This window comes from Chiloscyllium punctatum, chromosome 30 (genome assembly GCF_047496795.1).
Source record: "Chiloscyllium punctatum isolate Juve2018m chromosome 30, sChiPun1.3, whole genome shotgun sequence".
In the NCBI taxonomy this organism is placed as follows: Eukaryota; Metazoa; Chordata; class Chondrichthyes; order Orectolobiformes; family Hemiscylliidae; genus Chiloscyllium; species Chiloscyllium punctatum.
In genome coordinates this window covers 1598635-1616893 of record NC_092768.1, presented here as the reverse complement: position 1 = coordinate 1616893, position 18259 = coordinate 1598635, and the positions used below count along the sequence as shown (strand labels likewise).

The 18259-nt window shown below is 50.3% G+C and overlaps 10 non-coding genes across 10 annotated transcripts; all 10 read right to left on the bottom strand.

Annotated features, from left to right (window-relative positions):
* Positions 1 to 1632: 1632 nt before the first annotated feature.
* On the bottom strand, positions 1633 to 1704 carry trnad-guc (transfer RNA aspartic acid (anticodon GUC)). Its single transcript has one exon. It is a non-coding gene; the product is annotated as a tRNA-Asp (tRNA).
* A 1745-nt stretch (positions 1705 to 3449) lies between these two features.
* trnad-guc (transfer RNA aspartic acid (anticodon GUC)) lies at positions 3450 to 3521 on the bottom strand. Its single transcript has one exon. It is a non-coding gene; the product is annotated as a tRNA-Asp (tRNA).
* Positions 3522 to 5266: 1745 nt separating this feature from the next.
* On the bottom strand, positions 5267 to 5338 carry trnad-guc (transfer RNA aspartic acid (anticodon GUC)). The gene has a single exon. It is a non-coding gene; the product is annotated as a tRNA-Asp (tRNA).
* Positions 5339 to 7083: 1745 nt separating this feature from the next.
* On the bottom strand, positions 7084 to 7155 carry trnad-guc (transfer RNA aspartic acid (anticodon GUC)). Its single transcript has one exon. It is a non-coding gene; the product is annotated as a tRNA-Asp (tRNA).
* Positions 7156 to 8900: 1745 nt separating this feature from the next.
* On the bottom strand, positions 8901 to 8972 carry trnad-guc (transfer RNA aspartic acid (anticodon GUC)). The gene has a single exon. It is a non-coding gene; the product is annotated as a tRNA-Asp (tRNA).
* A 1745-nt stretch (positions 8973 to 10717) lies between these two features.
* trnad-guc (transfer RNA aspartic acid (anticodon GUC)) lies at positions 10718 to 10789 on the bottom strand. The gene has a single exon. It is a non-coding gene; the product is annotated as a tRNA-Asp (tRNA).
* Positions 10790 to 12534: 1745 nt separating this feature from the next.
* trnad-guc (transfer RNA aspartic acid (anticodon GUC)) lies at positions 12535 to 12606 on the bottom strand. The gene has a single exon. It is a non-coding gene; the product is annotated as a tRNA-Asp (tRNA).
* Positions 12607 to 14351: 1745 nt separating this feature from the next.
* Positions 14352 to 14423, bottom strand: trnad-guc (transfer RNA aspartic acid (anticodon GUC)). Its single transcript has one exon. It is a non-coding gene; the product is annotated as a tRNA-Asp (tRNA).
* Positions 14424 to 16168: 1745 nt separating this feature from the next.
* Positions 16169 to 16240, bottom strand: trnad-guc (transfer RNA aspartic acid (anticodon GUC)). The gene has a single exon. It is a non-coding gene; the product is annotated as a tRNA-Asp (tRNA).
* A 1742-nt stretch (positions 16241 to 17982) lies between these two features.
* Positions 17983 to 18054, bottom strand: trnad-guc (transfer RNA aspartic acid (anticodon GUC)). Its single transcript has one exon. It is a non-coding gene; the product is annotated as a tRNA-Asp (tRNA).
* Between the last annotated feature and the right edge of the window lie 205 nt (positions 18055 to 18259).

Here is an 18259-nt window from a genome sequence, read left to right as displayed (position 1 = left end):
ATGATTAAGAGAATAGTTATTGTTGTTTTCATGTTTTATTATTCGACTATCTATCTTTCAAGTAATCCGCCGCTGCTGCTGCTGCTGCTGTAAAACAGCCTTTTCGTTGTGCCCTGCCGTCTGCGTTAAACTTCGTCTGCTGCTGATCCACGCGCGCTCTCCCATTACCTGCTTCTAACAAACTGATTTGTGTACGACAGCACAAATCCAACAGCCTGGCTTCAATTCCCACTGCCAAATGGACTCAGCACGAAAGCTTCCCTTTTTCAAGCTCGTCCCCTCAGGTTCTACTACCACCCATCAATCGCTTCCTCATCAGAGAGCAGTGCTCCTGGAGGACGGTGGGGTGACTTTACTGTACGCTGCATCAGATCTCTCAGCCATGCATTTAACATCGAAACGTAGAAATTAAGTGCAGGAGTAGGCCATTCAGCCCTTCAAGTCAGGCAGAATCCGAGGAGCAGGAAAATCAGGATGCTGCCTGACTTGCTTTGCGTTTCCAGCGCCACTCTGATCGAGACTCGGATTTCCAGCAACTGCAGTCCTCACTTGTTCCATTCAGCCCTTCAAGACACCGCCACCGTTCAATGTGATCATGATTGAACATGTAATTTCAGTAAGCACTCCAGCTTCCTCTCCGTACCCCTGGATCCCTTTAGCTGCAAGGTCTACGTCCGGCTCCCTCTTGGAGTGTATCTCACAAACCGGCATAGCCGCATCTTCCTGTGGGAGACAAGTCCACAGGTTCACCACTCTCTGAGAGAAAAAATCTTCCTGGATCGCTTGCCCTTCGTTCGGAGACTGTGAGCCCTGGTTCTGGACGTCCCCAACATTGGGAACCGGTGAACTTTTGCTGGGATCCCTCAGTACCAAGCATGGATCTGCACGGGTTTCTCTTCAGAAGGGTCAGTGTGAATGGCCTGCTTCCACACTGTGGTGCTCCTATGATGCCAACAGTGTCGGTTGAGTACCTGCACGTGCTTTCTCAAGCTTGCCTCTGTGTTGACCTTCATGTTAACCCAGGCACTGGGCTTTGTCCTTCTATCGAGAAGAGCAGACGATGCCACTCAGATGACTTTGACTTTCCACTGTGGGTGTAATACAGTCTGCCAGCAGCAGGGGATGGTGTTGCATCACGTTGATGGCAGGATCGGGTCCAAACTCTGAGGGGTCTGACCCCTTTTTGATTGGAGCGAGGGAGAGGGGGAAAGCTCACATTCATTTGTCGCTACCGGTTGCTTAAAGGTTTTAATTTGCACCCCGTTTGCGTGGGAGTTATATGCCCACTGACGGGACGAAGTGACAACAAAATCAGAGTGGGAAACAGAAATTGCTGGAGCAAGTCAGCATCTGGAGTGGGGGTGGGGGAAGGGGAAGAAAGCAGACAAGGTTTCTGGTCCGGTGAGCCTTCTTGAGGACGGCAGTTTTCATTTGTCGCCGAAAAAGGAGGAAGTCTCAAATGATCATCTCCTTGGTAGATGAAAGGACAAGTTGGCCTGGGAGAGCAGAATTGAGAGTATCGTAGGTTTTGTTTGTTGACAAGAGCAGACCGCTCGGCCCTGGGAACGCATGGGACTTGAAATCGGCACTCCTGCATTGAGATATGGAGCTGGCCTCTCAAAATGCCGCAGACTCCCCGGCGGGGAATTGAACCCCGGTCTCCCGCGTGACAGGCGGGGATACTAACCACTATACTACCGAGGATTGGGCGACAGCGCACTCTGTCGCATCCGTATTAGGTAGAATGTTCTTATGTGAAATTTGGATTTTGTTGTCAATTTGAGTTCTCCTTTAGATCATCTTCTACCTCTGTGGAGATGATTAAGAGAATAGTTATTGTTGTTTTCATGTTTTATTATTCGACTATCTATCTTTCAAGTAATCCGCCGCTGCTGCTGCTGATGCTGTAAAACAGCCTTTTCGTTGTGCCCTACCGTCTGCGTTAAACTTCGTCTGCTGCTGATCCACGCGCGCTCTCCCATTACCTGCTTCTAACAAACTGATTTGTGTACGACAGCACAAATCCAACAGCCTGGCTTCAATTCCCACTGCCAAATGGACTCAGCACGAAAGCTTCCCTTTTTCAAGCTCGTCCCCTCAGGTTCTACTACCACCCATCAATCGCTTCCTCATCAGAGAGCAGTGCTCCTGGAGGACGGTGGGGTGACTTTACTGTACGCTGCATCAGATCTCTCAGCCATGCATTTAACATCGAAACGTAGAAATTAAGTGCAGGAGTAGGCCATTCAGCCCTTCAAGTCAGGCAGAATCCGAGGAGCAGGAAAATCAGGATGCTGCCTGACTTGCTTTGCGTTTCCAGCGCCACTCTGATCGAGACTCGGATTTCCAGCAACTGCAGTCCTCACTTGTTCCATTCAGCCCTTCAAGACACCGCCACCGTTCAATGTGATCATGATTGAACATGTAATTTCAGTAAGCACTCCAGCTTCCTCTCCGTACCCCTGGATCCCTTTAGCTGCAAGGTCTACGTCCGGCTCCCTCTTGGAGTGTATCTCACAAACCGGCATAGCCGCATCTTCCTGTGGGAGACAAGTCCACAGGTTCACCACTCTCTGAGAGAAAAAATCTTCCTGGATCGCTTGCCCTTCGTTCGGAGACTGTGAGCCCTGGTTCTGGACGTCCCCAACATTGGGAACCGGTGAACTTTTGCTGGGATCCCTCAGTACCAAGCATGGATCTGCACGGGTTTCTCTTCAGAAGGGTCAGTGTGAATGGCCTGCTTCCACACTGTGGTGCTCCTATGATGCCAACAGTGTCGGTTGAGTACCTGCACGTGCTTTCTCAAGCTTGCCTCTGTGTTGACCTTCATGTTAACCCAGGCACTGGGCTTTGTCCTTCTATCGAGAAGAGCAGACGATGCCACTCAGATGACTTTGACTTTCCACTGTGGGTGTAGTACAGTCTGCCAGCAGCAGGGGATGGTGTTGCATCACCTTGATGGCAGGATCGGGTCCAAACTCTGAGGGGTCTGACCCCTTTTTGATTGGAGCGAGGGAGAGGGGGAAAGCTCACATTCATTTGTCGCTACCGGTTGCTTAAAGGTTTTAATTTGCACCCCGTTTGCGTGGGAGTTATATGCCCACTGACGGGACGAAGTGACAACAAAATCAGAGTGGGAAACAGAAATTGCTGGAGCAAGTCAGCATCTGGAGTGGGGGTGGGGGAAGGGGAAGAAAGCAGACAAGGTTTCTGGTCCGGTGAGCCTTCTTGAGGACGGCAGTTTTCATTTGTCGCCGAAAAAGGAGGAAGTCTCAAATGATCATCTCCTTGGTAGATGAAAGGACAAGTTGGCCTGGGAGAGCAGAATTGAGAGTATCGTAGGTTTTGTTTGTTGACAAGAGCAGACCGCTCGGCCCTGGGAACGCATGGGACTTGAAATCGGCACTCCTGCATTGAGATATGGAGCTGGCCTCTCAAAATGCCGCAGACTCCCCGGCGGGGAATTGAACCCCGGTCTCCCGCGTGACAGGCGGGGATACTAACCACTATACTACCGAGGATTGGGCGACAGCGCACTCTGTCGCATCCGTATTAGGTAGAATGTTCTTATGTGAAATTTGGATTTTGTTGTCAATTTGAGTTCTCCTTTAGATCATCTTCTACCTCTGTGGAGATGATTAAGAGAATAGTTATTGTTGTTTTCATGTTTTATTATTCGACTATCTATCTTTCAAGTAATCCGCCGCTGCTGCTGCTGCTGCTGTAAAACAGCCTTTTCGTTGTGCCCTGCCGTCTGCGTTAAACTTCGTCTGCTGCTGATCCACGCGCGCTCTCCCATTACCTGCTTCTAACAAACTGATTTGTGTACGACAGCACAAATCCAACAGCCTGGCTTCAATTCCCACTGCCAAATGGACTCAGCACGAAAGCTTCCCTTTTTCAAGCTCGTCCCCTCAGGTTCTACTACCACCCATCAATCGCTTCCTCATCAGAGAGCAGTGCTCCTGGAGGACGGTGGGGTGACTTTACTGTACGCTGCATCAGATCTCTCAGCCATGCATTTAACATCGAAACGTAGAAATTAAGTGCAGGAGTAGGCCATTCAGCCCTTCAAGTCAGGCAGAATCCGAGGAGCAGGAAAATCAGGATGCTGCCTGACTTGCTTTGCGTTTCCAGCGCCACTCTGATCGAGACTCGGATTTCCAGCAACTGCAGTCCTCACTTGTTCCATTCAGCCCTTCAAGACACCGCCACCGTTCAATGTGATCATGATTGAACATGTAATTTCAGTAAGCACTCCAGCTTCCTCTCCGTACCCCTGGATCCCTTTAGCTGCAAGGTCTACGTCCGGCTCCCTCTTGGAGTGTATCTCACAAACCGGCATAGCCGCATCTTCCTGTGGGAGACAAGTCCACAGGTTCACCACTCTCTGAGAGAAAAAATCTTCCTGGATCGCTTGCCCTTCGTTCGGAGACTGTGAGCCCTGGTTCTGGACGTCCCCAACATTGGGAACCGGTGAACTTTTGCTGGGATCCCTCAGTACCAAGCATGGATCTGCACGGGTTTCTCTTCAGAAGGGTCAGTGTGAATGGCCTGCTTCCACACTGTGGTGCTCCTATGATGCCAACAGTGTCGGTTGAGTACCTGCACGTGCTTTCTCAAGCTTGCCTCTGTGTTGACCTTCATGTTAACCCAGGCACTGGGCTTTGTCCTTCTATCGAGAAGAGCAGACGATGCCACTCAGATGACTTTGACTTTCCACTGTGGGTGTAGTACAGTCTGCCAGCAGCAGGGGATGGTGTTGCATCACCTTGATGGCAGGATCGGGTCCAAACTCTGAGGGGTCTGACCCCTTTTTGATTGGAGCGAGGGAGAGGGGGAAAGCTCACATTCATTTGTCGCTACCGGTTGCTTAAAGGTTTTAATTTGCACCCCGTTTGCGTGGGAGTTATATGCCCACTGACGGGACGAAGTGACAACAAAATCAGAGTGGGAAACAGAAATTGCTGGAGCAAGTCAGCATCTGGAGTGGGGGTGGGGGAAGGGGAAGAAAGCAGACAAGGTTTCTGGTCCGGTGAGCCTTCTTGAGGACGGCAGTTTTCATTTGTCGCCGAAAAAGGAGGAAGTCTCAAATGATCATCTCCTTGGTAGATGAAAGGACAAGTTGGCCTGGGAGAGCAGAATTGAGAGTATCGTAGGTTTTGTTTGTTGACAAGAGCAGACCGCTCGGCCCTGGGAACGCATGGGACTTGAAATCGGCACTCCTGCATTGAGATATGGAGCTGGCCTCTCAAAATGCCGCAGACTCCCCGGCGGGGAATTGAACCCCGGTCTCCCGCGTGACAGGCGGGGATACTAACCACTATACTACCGAGGATTGGGCGACAGCGCACTCTGTCGCATCCGTATTAGGTAGAATGTTCTTATGTGAAATTTGGATTTTGTTGTCAATTTGAGTTCTCCTTTAGATCATCTTCTACCTCTGTGGAGATGATTAAGAGAATAGTTATTGTTGTTTTCATGTTTTATTATTCGACTATCTATCTTTCAAGTAATCCGCCGCTGCTGCTGCTGCTGCTGTAAAACAGCCTTTTCGTTGTGCCCTACCGTCTGCGTTAAACTTCGTCTGCTGCTGATCCACGCGCGCTCTCCCATTACCTGCTTCTAACAAACTGATTTGTGTACGACAGCACAAATCCAACAGCCTGGCTTCAATTCCCACTGCCAAATGGACTCAGCACGAAAGCTTCCCTTTTTCAAGCTCGTCCCCTCAGGTTCTACTACCACCCATCAATCGCTTCCTCATCAGAGAGCAGTGCTCCTGGAGGACGGTGGGGTGACTTTACTGTACGCTGCATCAGATCTCTCAGCCATGCATTTAACATCGAAACGTAGAAATTAAGTGCAGGAGTAGGCCATTCAGCCCTTCAAGTCAGGCAGAATCCGAGGAGCAGGAAAATCAGGATGCTGCCTGACTTGCTTTGCGTTTCCAGCGCCACTCTGATCGAGACTCGGATTTCCAGCAACTGCAGTCCTCACTTGTTCCATTCAGCCCTTCAAGACACCGCCACCGTTCAATGTGATCATGATTGAACATGTAATTTCAGTAAGCACTCCAGCTTCCTCTCCGTACCCCTGGATCCCTTTAGCTGCAAGGTCTACGTCCGGCTCCCTCTTGGAGTGTATCTCACAAACCGGCATAGCCGCATCTTCCTGTGGGAGACAAGTCCACAGGTTCACCACTCTCTGAGAGAAAAAATCTTCCTGGATCGCTTGCCCTTCGTTCGGAGACTGTGAGCCCTGGTTCTGGACGTCCCCAACATTGGGAACCGGTGAACTTTTGCTGGGATCCCTCAGTACCAAGCATGGATCTGCACGGGTTTCTCTTCAGAAGGGTCAGTGTGAATGGCCTGCTTCCACACTGTGGTGCTCCTATGATGCCAACAGTGTCGGTTGAGTACCTGCACGTGCTTTCTCAAGCTTGCCTCTGTGTTGACCTTCATGTTAACCCAGGCACTGGGCTTTGTCCTTCTATCGAGAAGAGCAGACGATGCCACTCAGATGACTTTGACTTTCCACTGTGGGTGTAGTACAGTCTGCCAGCAGCAGGGGATGGTGTTGCATCACCTTGATGGCAGGATCGGGTCCAAACTCTGAGGGGTCTGACCCCTTTTTGATTGGAGCGAGGGAGAGGGGGAAAGCTCACATTCATTTGTCGCTACCGGTTGCTTAAAGGTTTTAATTTGCACCCCGTTTGCGTGGGAGTTATATGCCCACTGACGGGACGAAGTGACAACAAAATCAGAGTGGGAAACAGAAATTGCTGGAGCAAGTCAGCATCTGGAGTGGGGGTGGGGGAAGGGGAAGAAAGCAGACAAGGTTTCTGGTCCGGTGAGCCTTCTTGAGGACGGCAGTTTTCATTTGTCGCCGAAAAAGGAGGAAGTCTCAAATGATCATCTCCTTGGTAGATGAAAGGACAAGTTGGCCTGGGAGAGCAGAATTGAGAGTATCGTAGGTTTTGTTTGTTGACAAGAGCAGACCGCTCGGCCCTGGGAACGCATGGGACTTGAAATCGGCACTCCTGCATTGAGATATGGAGCTGGCCTCTCAAAATGCCGCAGACTCCCCGGCGGGGAATTGAACCCCGGTCTCCCGCGTGACAGGCGGGGATACTAACCACTATACTACCGAGGATTGGGCGACAGCGCACTCTGTCGCATCCGTATTAGGTAGAATGTTCTTATGTGAAATTTGGATTTTGTTGTCAATTTGAGTTCTCCTTTAGATCATCTTCTACCTCTGTGGAGATGATTAAGAGAATAGTTATTGTTGTTTTCATGTTTTATTATTCGACTATCTATCTTTCAAGTAATCCGCCGCTGCTGCTGCTGCTGCTGTAAAACAGCCTTTTCGTTGTGCCCTACCGTCTGCGTTAAACTTCGTCTGCTGCTGATCCACGCGCGCTCTCCCATTACCTGCTTCTAACAAACTGATTTGTGTACGACAGCACAAATCCAACAGCCTGGCTTCAATTCCCACTGCCAAATGGACTCAGCACGAAAGCTTCCCTTTTTCAAGCTCGTCCCCTCAGGTTCTACTACCACCCATCAATCGCTTCCTCATCAGAGAGCAGTGCTCCTGGAGGACGGTGGGGTGACTTTACTGTACGCTGCATCAGATCTCTCAGCCATGCATTTAACATCGAAACGTAGAAATTAAGTGCAGGAGTAGGCCATTCAGCCCTTCAAGTCAGGCAGAATCCGAGGAGCAGGAAAATCAGGATGCTGCCTGACTTGCTTTGCGTTTCCAGCGCCACTCTGATCGAGACTCGGATTTCCAGCAACTGCAGTCCTCACTTGTTCCATTCAGCCCTTCAAGACACCGCCACCGTTCAATGTGATCATGATTGAACATGTAATTTCAGTAAGCACTCCAGCTTCCTCTCCGTACCCCTGGATCCCTTTAGCTGCAAGGTCTACGTCCGGCTCCCTCTTGGAGTGTATCTCACAAACCGGCATAGCCGCATCTTCCTGTGGGAGACAAGTCCACAGGTTCACCACTCTCTGAGAGAAAAAATCTTCCTGGATCGCTTGCCCTTCGTTCGGAGACTGTGAGCCCTGGTTCTGGACGTCCCCAACATTGGGAACCGGTGAACTTTTGCTGGGATCCCTCAGTACCAAGCATGGATCTGCACGGGTTTCTCTTCAGAAGGGTCAGTGTGAATGGCCTGCTTCCACACTGTGGTGCTCCTATGATGCCAACAGTGTCGGTTGAGTACCTGCACGTGCTTTCTCAAGCTTGCCTCTGTGTTGACCTTCATGTTAACCCAGGCACTGGGCTTTGTCCTTCTATCGAGAAGAGCAGACGATGCCACTCAGATGACTTTGACTTTCCACTGTGGGTGTAGTACAGTCTGCCAGCAGCAGGGGATGGTGTTGCATCACCTTGATGGCAGGATCGGGTCCAAACTCTGAGGGGTCTGACCCCTTTTTGATTGGAGCGAGGGAGAGGGGGAAAGCTCACATTCATTTGTCGCTACCGGTTGCTTAAAGGTTTTAATTTGCACCCCGTTTGCGTGGGAGTTATATGCCCACTGACGGGACGAAGTGACAACAAAATCAGAGTGGGAAACAGAAATTGCTGGAGCAAGTCAGCATCTGGAGTGGGGGTGGGGGAAGGGGAAGAAAGCAGACAAGGTTTCTGGTCCGGTGAGCCTTCTTGAGGACGGCAGTTTTCATTTGTCGCCGAAAAAGGAGGAAGTCTCAAATGATCATCTCCTTGGTAGATGAAAGGACAAGTTGGCCTGGGAGAGCAGAATTGAGAGTATCGTAGGTTTTGTTTGTTGACAAGAGCAGACCGCTCGGCCCTGGGAACGCATGGGACTTGAAATCGGCACTCCTGCATTGAGATATGGAGCTGGCCTCTCAAAATGCCGCAGACTCCCCGGCGGGGAATTGAACCCCGGTCTCCCGCGTGACAGGCGGGGATACTAACCACTATACTACCGAGGATTGGGCGACAGCGCACTCTGTCGCATCCGTATTAGGTAGAATGTTCTTATGTGAAATTTGGATTTTGTTGTCAATTTGAGTTCTCCTTTAGATCATCTTCTACCTCTGTGGAGATGATTAAGAGAATAGTTATTGTTGTTTTCATGTTTTATTATTCGACTATCTATCTTTCAAGTAATCCGCCGCTGCTGCTGCTGCTGCTGTAAAACAGCCTTTTCGTTGTGCCCTACCGTCTGCGTTAAACTTCGTCTGCTGCTGATCCACGCGCGCTCTCCCATTACCTGCTTCTAACAAACTGATTTGTGTACGACAGCACAAATCCAACAGCCTGGCTTCAATTCCCACTGCCAAATGGACTCAGCACGAAAGCTTCCCTTTTTCAAGCTCGTCCCCTCAGGTTCTACTACCACCCATCAATCGCTTCCTCATCAGAGAGCAGTGCTCCTGGAGGACGGTGGGGTGACTTTACTGTACGCTGCATCAGATCTCTCAGCCATGCATTTAACATCGAAACGTAGAAATTAAGTGCAGGAGTAGGCCATTCAGCCCTTCAAGTCAGGCAGAATCCGAGGAGCAGGAAAATCAGGATGCTGCCTGACTTGCTTTGCGTTTCCAGCGCCACTCTGATCGAGACTCGGATTTCCAGCAACTGCAGTCCTCACTTGTTCCATTCAGCCCTTCAAGACACCGCCACCGTTCAATGTGATCATGATTGAACATGTAATTTCAGTAAGCACTCCAGCTTCCTCTCCGTACCCCTGGATCCCTTTAGCTGCAAGGTCTACGTCCGGCTCCCTCTTGGAGTGTATCTCACAAACCGGCATAGCCGCATCTTCCTGTGGGAGACAAGTCCACAGGTTCACCACTCTCTGAGAGAAAAAATCTTCCTGGATCGCTTGCCCTTCGTTCGGAGACTGTGAGCCCTGGTTCTGGACGTCCCCAACATTGGGAACCGGTGAACTTTTGCTGGGATCCCTCAGTACCAAGCATGGATCTGCACGGGTTTCTCTTCAGAAGGGTCAGTGTGAATGGCCTGCTTCCACACTGTGGTGCTCCTATGATGCCAACAGTGTCGGTTGAGTACCTGCACGTGCTTTCTCAAGCTTGCCTCTGTGTTGACCTTCATGTTAACCCAGGCACTGGGCTTTGTCCTTCTATCGAGAAGAGCAGACGATGCCACTCAGATGACTTTGACTTTCCACTGTGGGTGTAGTACAGTCTGCCAGCAGCAGGGGATGGTGTTGCATCACCTTGATGGCAGGATCGGGTCCAAACTCTGAGGGGTCTGACCCCTTTTTGATTGGAGCGAGGGAGAGGGGGAAAGCTCACATTCATTTGTCGCTACCGGTTGCTTAAAGGTTTTAATTTGCACCCCGTTTGCGTGGGAGTTATATGCCCACTGACGGGACGAAGTGACAACAAAATCAGAGTGGGAAACAGAAATTGCTGGAGCAAGTCAGCATCTGGAGTGGGGGTGGGGGAAGGGGAAGAAAGCAGACAAGGTTTCTGGTCCGGTGAGCCTTCTTGAGGACGGCAGTTTTCATTTGTCGCCGAAAAAGGAGGAAGTCTCAAATGATCATCTCCTTGGTAGATGAAAGGACAAGTTGGCCTGGGAGAGCAGAATTGAGAGTATCGTAGGTTTTGTTTGTTGACAAGAGCAGACCGCTCGGCCCTGGGAACGCATGGGACTTGAAATCGGCACTCCTGCATTGAGATATGGAGCTGGCCTCTCAAAATGCCGCAGACTCCCCGGCGGGGAATTGAACCCCGGTCTCCCGCGTGACAGGCGGGGATACTAACCACTATACTACCGAGGATTGGGCGACAGCGCACTCTGTCGCATCCGTATTAGGTAGAATGTTCTTATGTGAAATTTGGATTTTGTTGTCAATTTGAGTTCTCCTTTAGATCATCTTCTACCTCTGTGGAGATGATTAAGAGAATAGTTATTGTTGTTTTCATGTTTTATTATTCGACTATCTATCTTTCAAGTAATCCGCCGCTGCTGCTGCTGCTGCTGTAAAACAGCCTTTTCGTTGTGCCCTACCGTCTGCGTTAAACTTCGTCTGCTGCTGATCCACGCGCGCTCTCCCATTACCTGCTTCTAACAAACTGATTTGTGTACGACAGCACAAATCCAACAGCCTGGCTTCAATTCCCACTGCCAAATGGACTCAGCACGAAAGCTTCCCTTTTTCAAGCTCGTCCCCTCAGGTTCTACTACCACCCATCAATCGCTTCCTCATCAGAGAGCAGTGCTCCTGGAGGACGGTGGGGTGACTTTACTGTACGCTGCATCAGATCTCTCAGCCATGCATTTAACATCGAAACGTAGAAATTAAGTGCAGGAGTAGGCCATTCAGCCCTTCAAGTCAGGCAGAATCCGAGGAGCAGGAAAATCAGGATGCTGCCTGACTTGCTTTGCGTTTCCAGCGCCACTCTGATCGAGACTCGGATTTCCAGCAACTGCAGTCCTCACTTGTTCCATTCAGCCCTTCAAGACACCGCCACCGTTCAATGTGATCATGATTGAACATGTAATTTCAGTAAGCACTCCAGCTTCCTCTCCGTACCCCTGGATCCCTTTAGCTGCAAGGTCTACGTCCGGCTCCCTCTTGGAGTGTATCTCACAAACCGGCATAGCCGCATCTTCCTGTGGGAGACAAGTCCACAGGTTCACCACTCTCTGAGAGAAAAAATCTTCCTGGATCGCTTGCCCTTCGTTCGGAGACTGTGAGCCCTGGTTCTGGACGTCCCCAACATTGGGAACCGGTGAACTTTTGCTGGGATCCCTCAGTACCAAGCATGGATCTGCACGGGTTTCTCTTCAGAAGGGTCAGTGTGAATGGCCTGCTTCCACACTGTGGTGCTCCTATGATGCCAACAGTGTCGGTTGAGTACCTGCACGTGCTTTCTCAAGCTTGCCTCTGTGTTGACCTTCATGTTAACCCAGGCACTGGGCTTTGTCCTTCTATCGAGAAGAGCAGACGATGCCACTCAGATGACTTTGACTTTCCACTGTGGGTGTAGTACAGTCTGCCAGCAGCAGGGGATGGTGTTGCATCACCTTGATGGCAGGATCGGGTCCAAACTCTGAGGGGTCTGACCCCTTTTTGATTGGAGCGAGGGAGAGGGGGAAAGCTCACATTCATTTGTCGCTACCGGTTGCTTAAAGGTTTTAATTTGCACCCCGTTTGCGTGGGAGTTATATGCCCACTGACGGGACGAAGTGACAACAAAATCAGAGTGGGAAACAGAAATTGCTGGAGCAAGTCAGCATCTGGAGTGGGGGTGGGGGAAGGGGAAGAAAGCAGACAAGGTTTCTGGTCCGGTGAGCCTTCTTGAGGACGGCAGTTTTCATTTGTCGCCGAAAAAGGAGGAAGTCTCAAATGATCATCTCCTTGGTAGATGAAAGGACAAGTTGGCCTGGGAGAGCAGAATTGAGAGTATCGTAGGTTTTGTTTGTTGACAAGAGCAGACCGCTCGGCCCTGGGAACGCATGGGACTTGAAATCGGCACTCCTGCATTGAGATATGGAGCTGGCCTCTCAAAATGCCGCAGACTCCCCGGCGGGGAATTGAACCCCGGTCTCCCGCGTGACAGGCGGGGATACTAACCACTATACTACCGAGGATTGGGCGACAGCGCACTCTGTCGCATCCGTATTAGGTAGAATGTTCTTATGTGAAATTTGGATTTTGTTGTCAATTTGAGTTCTCCTTTAGATCATCTTCTACCTCTGTGGAGATGATTAAGAGAATAGTTATTGTTGTTTTCATGTTTTATTATTCGACTATCTATCTTTCAAGTAATCCGCCGCTGCTGCTGCTGCTGCTGTAAAACAGCCTTTTCGTTGTGCCCTACCGTCTGCGTTAAACTTCGTCTGCTGCTGATCCACGCGCGCTCTCCCATTACCTGCTTCTAACAAACTGATTTGTGTACGACAGCACAAATCCAACAGCCTGGCTTCAATTCCCACTGCCAAATGGACTCAGCACGAAAGCTTCCCTTTTTCAAGCTCGTCCCCTCAGGTTCTACTACCACCCATCAATCGCTTCCTCATCAGAGAGCAGTGCTCCTGGAGGACGGTGGGGTGACTTTACTGTACGCTGCATCAGATCTCTCAGCCATGCATTTAACATCGAAACGTAGAAATTAAGTGCAGGAGTAGGCCATTCAGCCCTTCAAGTCAGGCAGAATCCGAGGAGCAGGAAAATCAGGATGCTGCCTGACTTGCTTTGCGTTTCCAGCGCCACTCTGATCGAGACTCGGATTTCCAGCAACTGCAGTCCTCACTTGTTCCATTCAGCCCTTCAAGACACCGCCACCGTTCAATGTGATCATGATTGAACATGTAATTTCAGTAAGCACTCCAGCTTCCTCTCCGTACCCCTGGATCCCTTTAGCTGCAAGGTCTACGTCCGGCTCCCTCTTGGAGTGTATCTCACAAACCGGCATAGCCGCATCTTCCTGTGGGAGACAAGTCCACAGGTTCACCACTCTCTGAGAGAAAAAATCTTCCTGGATCGCTTGCCCTTCGTTCGGAGACTGTGAGCCCTGGTTCTGGACGTCCCCAACATTGGGAACCGGTGAACTTTTGCTGGGATCCCTCAGTACCAAGCATGGATCTGCACGGGTTTCTCTTCAGAAGGGTCAGTGTGAATGGCCTGCTTCCACACTGTGGTGCTCCTATGATGCCAACAGTGTCGGTTGAGTACCTGCACGTGCTTTCTCAAGCTTGCCTCTGTGTTGACCTTCATGTTAACCCAGGCACTGGGCTTTGTCCTTCTATCGAGAAGAGCAGACGATGCCACTCAGATGACTTTGACTTTCCACTGTGGGTGTAGTACAGTCTGCCAGCAGCAGGGGATGGTGTTGCATCACCTTGATGGCAGGATCGGGTCCAAACTCTGAGGGGTCTGACCCCTTTTTGATTGGAGCGAGGGAGAGGGGGAAAGCTCACATTCATTTGTCGCTACCGGTTGCTTAAAGGTTTTAATTTGCACCCCGTTTGCGTGGGAGTTATATGCCCACTGACGGGACGAAGTGACAACAAAATCAGAGTGGGAAACAGAAATTGCTGGAGCAAGTCAGCATCTGGAGTGGGGGTGGGGGAAGGGGAAGAAAGCAGACAAGGTTTCTGGTCCGGTGAGCCTTCTTGAGGACGGCAGTTTTCATTTGTCGCCGAAAAAGGAGGAAGTCTCAAATGATCATCTCCTTGGTAGATGAAAGGACAAGTTGGCCTGGGAGAGCAGAATTGAGAGTATCGTAGGTTTTGTTTGTTGACAAGAGCAGACCGCTCGGCCCTGGGAACGCATGGGACTTGAAATCGGCACTCCTGCATTGAGATATGGAGCTGGCCTCTCAAAATGCCGCAGACTCCCCGGCGGGGAATTGAACCCCGGTCTCCCGCGTGACAGGCGGGGATACTAACCACTATACTACCGAGGATTGGGCGACAGCGCACTCTGTCGCATCCGTATTAGGTAGAATGTTCTTATGTGAAATTTGGATTTTGTTGTCAATTTGAGTTCTCCTTTAGATCATCTTCTACCTCTGTGGAGATGATTAAGAGAATAGTTATTGTTGTTTTCATGTTTTATTATTCGACTATCTATCTTTCAAGTAATCCGCCGCTGCTGCTGCTGCTGCTGTAAAACAGCCTTTTCGTTGTGCCCTACCGTCTGCGTTAAACTTCGTCTGCTGCTGATCCACGCGCGCTCTCCCATTACCTGCTTCTAACAAACTGATTTGTGTACGACAGCACAAATCCAACAGCCTGGCTTCAATTCCCACTGCCAAATGGACTCAGCACGAAAGCTTCCCTTTTTCAAGCTCGTCCCCTCAGGTTCTACTACCACCCATCAATCGCTTCCTCATCAGAGAGCAGTGCTCCTGGAGGACGGTGGGGTGACTTTACTGTACGCTGCATCAGATCTCTCAGCCATGCATTTAACATCGAAACGTAGAAATTAAGTGCAGGAGTAGGCCATTCAGCCCTTCAAGTCAGGCAGAATCCGAGGAGCAGGAAAATCAGGATGCTGCCTGACTTGCTTTGCGTTTCCAGCGCCACTCTGATCGAGACTCGGATTTCCAGCAACTGCAGTCCTCACTTGTTCCATTCAGCCCTTCAAGACACCGCCACCGTTCAATGTGATCATGATTGAACATGTAATTTCAGTAAGCACTCCAGCTTCCTCTCCGTACCCCTGGATCCCTTTAGCTGCAAGGTCTACGTCCGGCTCCCTCTTGGAGTGTATCTCACAAACCGGCATAGCCGCATCTTCCTGTGGGAGACAAGTCCACAGGTTCACCACTCTCTGAGAGAAAAAATCTTCCTGGATCGCTTGCCCTTCGTTCGGAGACTGTGAGCCCTGGTTCTGGACGTCCCCAACATTGGGAACCGGTGAACTTTTGCTGGGATCCCTCAGTACCAAGCATGGATCTGCACGGGTTTCTCTTCAGAAGGGTCAGTGTGAATGGCCTGCTTCCACACTGTGGTGCTCCTATGATGCCAACAGTGTCGGTTGAGTACCTGCACGTGCTTTCTCAAGCTTGCCTCTGTGTTGACCTTCATGTTAACCCAGGCACTGGGCTTTGTCCTTCTATCGAGAAGAGCAGACGATGCCACTCAGATGACTTTGACTTTCCACTGTGGGTGTAGTACAGTCTGCCAGCAGCAGGGGATGGTGTTGCATCACCTTGATGGCAGGATCGGGTCCAAACTCTGAGGGGTCTGACCCCTTTTTGATTGGAGCGAGGGAGAGGGGGAAAGCTCACATTCATTTGTCGCTACCGGTTGCTTAAAGGTTTTAATTTGCACCCCGTTTGCGTGGGAGTTATATGCCCACTGACGGGACGAAGTGACAACAAAATCAGAGTGGGAAACAGAAATTGCTGGAGCAAGTCAGCATCTGGAGTGGGGGTGGGGGAAGGGGAAGAAAGCAGACAAGGTTTCTGGTCCGGTGAGCCTTCTTGAGGACGGCAGTTTTCATTTGTCGCCGAAAAAGGAGGAAGTCTCAAATGATCATCTCCTTGGTAGATGAAAGGACAAGTTGGCCTGGGAGAGCAGAATTGAGAGTATCGTAGGTTTTGTTTGTTGACAAGAGCAGACCGCTCGGCCCTGGGAACGCATGGGACTTGAAATCGGCACTCCTGCATTGAGATATGGAGCTGGCCTCTCAAAATGCCGCAGACTCCCCGGCGGGGAATTGAACCCCGGTCTCCCGCGTGACAGGCGGGGATACTAACCACTATACTACCGAGGATTGGGCGACAGCGCACTCTGTCGCATCCGTATTAGGTAGAATGTTCTTATGTGAAATTTGGATTTTGTTGTCAATTTGAGTTCTCCTTTAGATCATCTTCTACCTCTGTGGAGATGATTAAGAGAATAGTTATTGTTGTTTTCATGTTTTATTATTCGACTATCTATCTTTCAAGTAATCCGCCGCTGCTGCTGCTGCTGTAAAACAGCCTTTTCGTTGTGCCCTACCGTCTGCGTTAAACTTCGTCTGCTGCTGATCCACGCGCGCTCTCCCATTACCTGCTTCTAACAAACTGATTTGTGTACGACAGCACAAATCCAACAGCCTGGCTTCAATTCCCACTGCCAAATGGACTCAGCACGAAAGCTTCCCTTTTTCAAGCTCGTCCCCTCAGGTTCTACTACCACCCATCAATCGCTTCCTCATCAGAGAGCAGTGCTCCTGGAGGACGGTGGGGTGACTTTACTGTACGCTGCATCAGATCTCTCAGCCATGCATTTAACATCGAAACGTAGAAATTAAGTGCAGGAGTAGGCCATTCAGCCCTTCAAGTCAGGCAGAATCCGAGGAGCAGGAAAATCAGGATGCTGCCTGACTTGCTTTGCGTTTCCAGCGCCACTCTGATCGAGACTCGGATTTCCAGCAACTGCAGTCCTCACTTGTTCCATTCAGCCCTTCAAGACACCGCCACCGTTCAATGTGATCATGATTGAACATGTAATTTCAGTAAGCACTCCAGCTTCCTCTCCGTACCCCTGGATCCCTTTAGCTGCAAGGTCTACGTCCGGCTCCCTCTTGGAGTGTATCTCACAAACCGGCATAGCCGCATCTTCCTGTGGGAGACAAGTCCACAGGTTCACCACTCTCTGAGAGAAAAAATCTTCCTGGATCGCTTGCCCTTCGTTCGGAGACTGTGAGCCCTGGTTCTGGACGTCCCCAACATTGGGAACCGGTGAACTTTTGCTGGGATCCCTCAGTACCAAGCATGGATCTGCACGGGTTTCTCTTCAGAAGGGTCAGTGTGAATGGCCTGCTTCCACACTGTGGTGCTCCTATGATGCCAACAGTGTCGGTTGAGTACCTGCACGTGCTTTCTCAAGCTTGCCTCTGTGTTGACCTTCATGTTAACCCAGGCACTGGGCTTTGTCCTTCTATCGAGAAGAGCAGACGATGCCACTCAGATGACTTTGACTTTCCACTGTGGGTGTAGTACAGTCTGCCAGCAGCAGGGGATGGTGTTGCATCACCTTGATGGCAGGATCGGGTCCAAACTCTGAGGGGTCTGACCCCTTTTTGATTGGAGCGAGGGAGAGGGGGAAAGCTCACATTCATTTGTCGCTACCGGTTGCTTAAAGGTTTTAATTTGCACCCCGTTTGCGTGGGAGTTATATGCCCACTGACGGGACGAAGTGACAACAAAATCAGAGTGGGAAACAGAAATTGCTGGAGCAAGTCAGCATCTGGAGTGGGGGTGGGGGAAGGGGAAGAAAGCAGACAAGGTTTCTGGTCCGGTGAGCCTTCTTGAGGACGGCAGTTTTCATTTGTCGCCGAAAAAGGAGGAAGTCTCAAATGATCATCTCCTTGGTAGATGAAAGGACAAGTTGGCCTGGGAGAGCAGAATTGAGAGTATCGTAGGTTTTGTTTGTTGACAAGAGCAGACCGCTCGGCCCTGGGAACGCATGGGACTTGAAATCGGCACTCCTGCATTGAGATATGGAGCTGGCCTCTCAAAATGCCGCAGACTCCCCGGCGGGGAATTGAACCCCGGTCTCCCGCGTGACAGGCGGGGATACTAACCACTATACTACCGAGGATTGGGCCTCAGCGCACTCTGTCGCATCCGTATTAGGTAGAATGTTCTTATGTGAAATTTGGATTTTGTTGTCAATTTGAGTTCTCCTTTAGATCATCTTCTACCTCTGTGGAGATGATTAAGAGAATAGTTATTGTTGTTTTCATGTTTTATTATTCGACTATCTATCTTTCAAGTAATCCGCCGCTGCTGCTGCTGCTGCTGTA